The sequence below is a fragment of the Lupinus angustifolius genome, chromosome LG20, assembly GCF_001865875.1.
Source record: "Lupinus angustifolius cultivar Tanjil chromosome LG20, LupAngTanjil_v1.0, whole genome shotgun sequence".
NCBI classification, from domain to species: Eukaryota; Viridiplantae; Streptophyta; class Magnoliopsida; order Fabales; family Fabaceae; genus Lupinus; species Lupinus angustifolius.
This window is the reverse complement of record NC_032028.1, coordinates 20,468,553-20,477,495: the sequence shown is the minus strand read 5'-3', so window position 1 is coordinate 20,477,495 and position 8,943 is coordinate 20,468,553.

The window sequence follows — 8,943 nt, the reverse complement described above, 5'->3', positions numbered from 1 at the left end:
TATATATATATATACATGTGTTTACACATACATAGGAAGTAGTAATATGGTGTGTTTTCTTCTAACAGCCGGCAAGTGCCAAACCTATACGTTTTATTGTGAAACTCAAATTCACATAAAGATAAAATATTAGGTTATCCCACTACACATGTTGATTATTATTATTATATATATATAATTGTGTAATTTTAAATATATCATTTAGGTTATGGGAAGATTTGGGGTATAGTATTATCTGTACCAATCCTAAACTCAAAATTATATTCAGGTAAAATCCAAAGTCATTCACAGTAGATTTTTCCTGTCAAAATTAAATTTGGGTTTAAATAATTACTTAGTTTGATTTTTATTATTATCCCTATATCTAAGAAGCTGCTTTAGTTTTTTCTAATACATTCATCTCTATCATATATTGTCCAATGTTTTTATTCATTCATCACAATATTTTCATATCTCTTAAATTGGTTTTTTTGGGTACATCCCAAATTGGTTTAAAAAAATTATAAGAATATAAAACGAAATTAAAAAATTACATACAACAAAGACTATAGTTTACTTATTTATGTGCAAACATAGATAATCGAAATGTTTGTGCAGAACTAAATACTTTATTTGACCTTGTATGGATACATTCCACTTGGACAAGCCTAGGAGGATTTAAGACTTTAACTTCATCGATAAAGTTGAGACACGATTTCATTATCTTAATTGATAATATAATTAGTCTACTAACTTAATTTGTTAATTTAGGAATTCTCAACGACCAGTTTCAGAATATTTTTTTTTAAATACAGAAATAATTGAAGTGAACTATTATAAAGAAAAATTCTTTCTCACATGCACAAAACATTGTAACCTAATATATTTAAGGAATTAAACTATAACTGTAATGTAAAGATTTATATATACTCAGTATATTATCTATAATTTATTTCTATTACATTTTTTAAGAGTCTACAATAATAAAACATAAATAATAAATGATACAATAATAATGTATAAAATTCATGTATTATCCTGTATACATTTTTTCTCTTAAATTATATTTCAATTTTGTTGTATGTAGTTTATATCACTAATTTAATTTGATAATGAAAAGTGATCAATACTGTGGGTGGGGTGGCGGTGCCTTAAACTATATTATAAACTGTTTCTCCTTAGATTACGAGTAATCTAAACAGTTAATTACTGAAAAATCAATAGTAAACTATAAAGCTTCCAATTAATTAGGTATTCAATTATTAATTCATTTGTTATTATTTATATGAGATGCTGAAGGGCCCCACATAAAGCTGTTTACGTGGTCTCGCCCATGGACTCAAATCCAAACCAGAAACCAGCCGTTGGTTTTTGAATAGCAGTTATTAGAGACTTAGCTTAAGATTATTAATTAAGAGTAATTATATATACTACATAATATACCAAAAAAATAGAAAAAATGTATTAGTAGTGTATGAATTTTATATATTTTGACATTCATATTTAATTATTATTTTTATAATGAAAGTATATAAATATTGCACTATAAAAAATAATATAAGTTATTGGATACAAATAAATATAGAAACATAAGAGACCGTTGTCATAGGCCTATTATCTATAGACAATCAATAAGATATTGACAACATATTAATATTTTAATCCTAATTAAATTTAGTCTTAAATATATCAGAAACCATAAAATGCGTTTGTCTCCAACTATGATGTGTTGCATGTATCTCTATACAAGTTTTCAACCTATAATATGTTAAGAGATATCAAACTTCTTTTATAAAAATACAAAATTCATATTTTAGAAAGTTTATTTAGGTTAACAAATTAAACTACTTTAATTTGGGAGATAATATTCTAACAACATATTAATTAGAGTGTAGGAAATTTATCAACTTTCACATTTTAAAGATTAGAGTTATGTTTGCTAAATTAATAAATATAATATTACAATATTTTGTAAAAAAGGGTAGAGAGTTCCCAAAATCAAGGAGCTAAAGTGGAAAAGGTGTTTAGTTTCCAATGCATTATTAGTTATTAGTGATGACTCATGACACCTGAGCTTACATGCCACGCGCTTGATTTCAGAATTTGATTCAGAACCTTACCAACTTCTATTTCCATTGCTTCAACGCCACATTTTCCATTTCTATCTCCTTTGTCACCATGTGTCAGATTTCATATTTTCCCCCCAATATATTCCTTTTTCATTTTTCAGCTACACTGATTACTAGTATATGGTATTTTTATGAGGATAATATTTATAAGTTTAAAATTTATGCACGTATTTTTATATTTTTAATATACCATTCATTATTAACTTTGTTTGAGATAGTCAATGGTAGATAATTTTTTTGTTTCTCACACGTATCCTCGCATTGGAGGCAATTATGTCTGAGTTGAGAATTTTTTAAACCAACTGGCAATGAGATAAGTAGATTAACTCTTCCACTATCAGTATATACATATTAAATATAATATTTATTACTCTCAATAAATATATATATATATATATATATTAGTACATCATCATCCATTTCTATTAATTCTTTTTGAAGAGACAATAATTGTTGGAAAGTAAATTTCATATTATCTACCTTATTGTCTCGTGAATGTTCTAAATATCTGTTGGACTATTTCTCTTTTTTTCAATTGGTGTTGAGATGAAACTTTAACATGATATCATGATGTCAGAGTCATAGTACAACTTCTTTTTTGTTGTCATGGACCAAAAAAATATCTTTTAGTTATTGGTCAAAGGTAAACCACATGCCTGGTCCAATAGACTTACATGGAGGGAGCACATTGGAAAGTAAGTTTCACATCACTTACATCATTGTCTCGGAAATAATTTATATACATGTTGAACTACTTAACGATTAAATAAAAATAAGGAAAATTCATAATGTCAAATACATATTTTTCTTCTTATTTCTTGTTGTTTATTTAGTTATTTAACATGAAAATTACTTGTTCCTCTTACAATGAGACAACTACCACTATAATTTTGTTATGTCAATCTGTTTGTCTAGAATTATATGGCCTCCCGGGAGATTAGAAAGAGACATTTATCGTCCACAGTCTTCGATAGAGGGTAAATTGTGAATTGAATTTTTTTTGGGAGTTACTATAGAAAGGCGAGAAGATAGATAAAGGGAAAAAAAGAGAGAGGTGGAAGAAGAAAAAGAAAGACAAATCAAGTTACACTTTTTACTTATTTGAAAATTAGATGGAATGAGACTAAAATAATTATAATGCAAGTTTAATTTTAATTTATTTTAAAAAATCTAATTAACAATAGAAAATGTACAAGAATATAATTATGAAATTTTACTAAATGTATTTAGGCACTATAACATATTTTTAGATGACTATAGAAAATCTCCAAAACACTTTTCTCTCTTTCCCTCGACACCCAAAATGGATGATCTTTAGTAAAATCATCATTTCCTTTTCATTCATCTCCAAAATAAAACTCTTAAGATAGAATTGAAAATGAAAGGAGATAAGTAGAAAATATTTGGATAGAGAGAAAAAAATATGGGAAATAAAATAAATTTTATGAATTTTGTCGTTGTGATATACAAAAAAAGTCTTTCCATACTAGATAATTAGATCGCTAAAAACAATATTAAGTTGTAAATAGAATAAAAGTGTTATAATAAATGTAAAGAATTTGACTCGTTCACCCTTATTTCTATTCATTTTATGCAAGAAAACAAAACTTGGTGGCATTATTTCTCACATATTTCTCTTCTATCAAATCCGAGAAATACAAACTTTCTCCTCTAATTATCTTTCCATATTTTCTTGTTCCTTTACTCTTGTATATTAAATTGTTGTTATCGTAGTTTGCAATAATTATAAATGACACGAAATGATACTTATTGGCTGAGTCATAACCAAGTCGCTCTCTTTAAGACGTTTTGTAGCACTGTCCAAAATGTGCAAGCAGATTATCAACTACACGGTCCCCATGATAAAACAGTTCAGATCTCTGTTATTCAGTTCTTATTGTATTGTAATAACCAACTTGTAATACACCCACCACAATATGGCTATCACTATCAATTCTCGCAATATGACTACCAGTGTCAATTCTCAAAATTCTTACAATATGGTTACCTGTGCCAATTCCTTTCCCACTATACTGACTACTAGTGTCATTTCTCGAAATGCCCATAATTTGGCTACCTGCGCTGGTATTTTTCCATCAATACTGACTACTAATGTCAGTTCTCGAAATCCCCACAATTTGGATGTTTGTGCCAATTCTTAGTACCACGGAAAGAAATGGAGACAAGTTTGCCAAAAGTGTATCAGCGGAAAATATGAGGGAGAAAGAAAAAGTTGAATAAAACACACATTCAACTTGGGGCGAGTTATAATGAGGAGAGAATGCCTCTATTTATAACATGGATTTTTCCATGTTCCCTATCTCTCCAATGTGGGACTTGGGAGTTGTTTTTATCAAAACTGTTCTATGTGGGACTTGAGAATTTTTTAGATTTCACACCGGAAAGTTTCTACTAATGGCTTCCAAGAAACCAAGTTCCAAGAGTCCCCCACTTGAAAGTAAAAAACAATTTCCGAGAATTTTTGCGGACTCAATAAGATTGTGCATAAACAAATGTGTCATACGACTTAAACCTTTGCATAGTGAGTAAGATCCATATTTTCCTAGAGTGACTCGTAGTCTTGAACTCTATCTCTGACATCAAACCACACACAACCTTTTCAAATGTGTATTCTCTAAAGCTCATGCGTTAAAAGTCATGCACGTCTATCCCAATATAGTGAACGCTCTAGAAATTTATGCCCATAAATTTCAGAGAAAGTGGCCTCTCACTTCCACATTCACATTGGTGATTCTATCAAGAGTGCTCCTGTAACCTAGGTACTTCACTCTAATTGGAGTATATATATCATTAAGAGTTTAACTCAACCTTACGTATGTTGTAGGAATCATGATTCACATAATTTTATAGCATGCTCATTCTCATATCACTTCACAACTTGTTATTACCCATTGAACCTATTTCTTGGGATCTCCAGTCAGTTAGGTGTCAGTTAGGTCGGCTTACTATCATGAGTGATCCTCGTTCTAAGGGCAACAATCTCTTACTCTTAGAAGTACTATGGACTTTCTCTCTAGCTAGTCTTTTCGTCAATGGAATTGTTAAGTTATTCTCATTGCATACACGATCCACTCTAATAGCTCGTGTAGAGAGTAACTTTCTAATGATGTTGTGTTTATGCATACACGATCCACTCTAAAAGCGATTCTCAATTTTTGCAATAGACATAGTACTATCATAGTGGATCAAAACAACTAGTATCCGTTTTCCCAAAGGGGAATCTCTACAAGCACGCTTCTTAGCCAACTTGCTTCATTACTAGATTTTGCTAGTGCTATCATGTCAACTTTCACAGTGGATTGAGCCAAAATAGTTTGTTTCTTGTTAGACTGTGGATAATCTATCTCAACATTTATGGTTTCTTGTCACAAATCAGCACACAAAAAAGTCAAAACTTATTGGATATTCGATAGATTCTCCTCCAATATAAAGACCATATAATCAAGTCTGTATTCTCTAGCAGTTGTTGCTCTCTTACTTCTTTTAGCTTCTATTTCAAACCTTTCATTTTTATTATTATCTCTAGTCACATATATGTGACTAATTAATGTGCCCCCACTATTCCTCCATTTAAAAGAAAATTTATTTTTCTTTGAAATCAATATCGCTTAGACTCAATGATAACTTTTGCGTTAAGGTCATAAAAATTGTACGTCTTGTTGTTTACAACATACTCAACGAATACACATTCATATACTTTGTGAGTTTAACTTTTTAGGGGCATAACATCATAAATGATTTCACGAGCAATTTTATCAATAAAGTGAGACTCTATTGATTTAGCACCAGTCATATAATACTTGAAGTAAAGACTAACAACATATTTTTTAGTCTCACCTTCTTGAGTGCCATATTTCTTTTCAAGTGCATACCAAATTAATTTGGCAGACTTGTATGGATTATAGTAACCATAGGGATCACCAGACAACCCATTTAGAATGAATTCTTATACAAGTAATTATTTTCATTCCAGAGAGCTATTTCAATAGTTAGTTTATCTTTTTTCTCATTTTTAGCTTTTTCCGACAACACTAGGGTACCAGTTTTTAAAACGTGGAGAATGCGTCTATTTATAACATGAGATTTTTCCAAGTTCCCCATCTCTCCAATATGGGACATGTGTTTTGTTTTTTCAAAACTCTTCTATATGGGAGTTATGAGTTTTTTAGATTTCACACCCAAAAGTTCTCACTAATAGCTTTCTACAAACCAAGTTCCAATAATCCCCCACTTGAAATTAAAAAACAATTTCCGAGAATTTTTGTGGTCTCAATAAGATTGTGCATAAACAAAAGTGTCATGCGACTTAAACATTTGCATAGTGAGTAAGATCCAGATTTCAATAGAGTGACTCGTAGTTTTTAACTCTAGCTCTGGCATCAAACCACACAACCTTTTCAAAGGTGTATTCTATAAAGCCTGCGTGTTAAAGGTCATGCACATGTATCCTAGTATAGTGAACGCTCTAGCAATTTCTGTCCCAAAATTTAATAGGAAGCGACCCCCACTTCCACATTCACATAGGTGAGTCTATCAAGAGTACCCATGTAGCCTAGGTACTCCACTCCAATTGGAGTATAGATCTCATGAAGAATTTAACTCATCCTTACATATGCGGCAGAAATCATGTTTCTCATAATTTTATAGCATGTTCATTCTCATATCAATTCATAACTTGTTCTTGGGATATCTAGTAAGTTAGATCGGGTTAGCATCATGAATGATCCTTATTCTAAGGGCAATAGACTCATACTCTAAGTATTGTGAACTTTCTATCTAACTAGTCATTTCGTTAAAAGATCTGCTAAGTTATTCTCATTGTGTACATGATCCATTGTAACAACTCATATAGAAAGTAACTGTGTGACTTAGGTGTTTTTTATATTTCGCATCAAAAAGTTCTCACTGGACCATAAGAGTCTATTTCAGGATTGATCATTCTTTTTTACACTAACTTAATATTATAGTTTTGGTCTATTTTTATTTTTAATTATTATCTTCAAGGTTTTATATAAATTTGCATTTGTTACCAAAATATCATTGTATTAAATCATTGAAAAAAGAAAATCAATAAAAAAACGTGTAGAAAAGAGAAGATGACTTAGTTCATTAATGAAGGTCAATTGAAAACTACATTTGGTTGTTGACAAATTTAATGTACTAAAATAATTTGAAATGATATTATTGACACTTATTTTGGAACAAATCATCTACTTATTGTAGATTGGCATTTGAAATAAACTAACCCACTTTTACATTTTGTCACTATTTTTTATATTGTCATTTTGAATTTGAGTTTTAGAAGATAATAAATAACAAATGAATGTTAAGAGTCATCGTACAAATGTATTTTATAGTTTAAAGTTTTCTCTTTCCTTGTATTCAACTCCACAACCAAACTCGAAAGTTAATTCAAAAGGTTCCTAGACTGGTAGTTACAGACATCTAGATAGTATGGTCCAACTTAAACATTGTCTTTTAATGTATTTGGGGTGTTGTCAACAAGAATCTCTTTTTTCTCTCAATCTCAACAAAGTACTGCTGCTACCTTTTATTACATGGTAGAACAGAAATTGGTCCCAACAACTGACCCCTTATAATGCTAGTGTTTGTCCGGTAGTTTAACAACTTAGTATGATTTTGGAATGAAAAAAAATTGAGAATAAATAACTTTAGAAAATCTTCACTTGTTTGGGAGTTGGAAGAAAGAAATAGAAAAGTGGTGTGAAGTTTCTCAAACCCTCTAAAACTCTTCGTGTCTATTTGTATATTTCGCCCAATTTGAGATTTTTCTGAAAATAAAATGTAAAAATACCTAAATATTTTTCGTAAGCTTATATAATTATATATTATTGTCAATTTTTTATTGTTAATTATATTTTTAAAATAAAAATAAAAATTATTCAAACATTATCATTGGTTTATCATCGTTTCTAAATTTTATACTCTCAAACAAGAGAAAAAATTATTTTCCTTCTCTCTTCCCTTCCTAGTCATTTGATCTTCCATTTCTTTAACATAGTTTTAGAATTTGGAAGAAGTTTTGTGAATAAGCTTACATTATTATCAAATTTGATCATTTTAGTGTATTTTTATAAGATTTTTTAGGTTTTCGCTTTGATCTCTTCCATAAAAAGTTAAAATTTTATGCATGTCAATTGATTTTGTGACTATTTTTTTTACATAAATTGATTTAAAAGAAAAAATTACCAATTGATCGAGTGTAAGGTTTTGTTTGGGAGTGGGGTTTTAGAGGGAATGAAATGAAATAAATGACTTTGGAAAGTCCTCCCCTTGTTTGGGAGTTGGATGAAGGAGATGAGAAGGTTTGGGAGGGTTTCTCAAACCCTCCATGTGTCTAGTTTTAAAGTTCCCACAATTTGGAGTTTTATGAGATAAATTGTCAAAATATCTAAATATTTTAGTAATATTATATAATTATATATTATTGTCATTTTCTCATTATTAATTACATTTTTAAAGGAAAAATAAAAAATATATTATTACATTATCATTAGTTTACTATTCTTCATCTAAATTTCATACTCCCAAACAAGGGTAGAGGATTTCCCGCTTTTCCATTCCCTTCCTTCCCTTTCCTAACCATTTGATTCATCTCATTCCCTTTCTCTCACAACTCTCAAACAAAACCTAAAGGAAAAATGGTCATAATAATGAATGACAATTTAAAAATTATTAACAAATTTAATGAGTTCATGTTGCCTAATAGTGCTTATAAGTTTGGATATATATTGTCTTGACATACTTTTAAAGCAATGTTCACCCCACACACACACACACACATATATATATA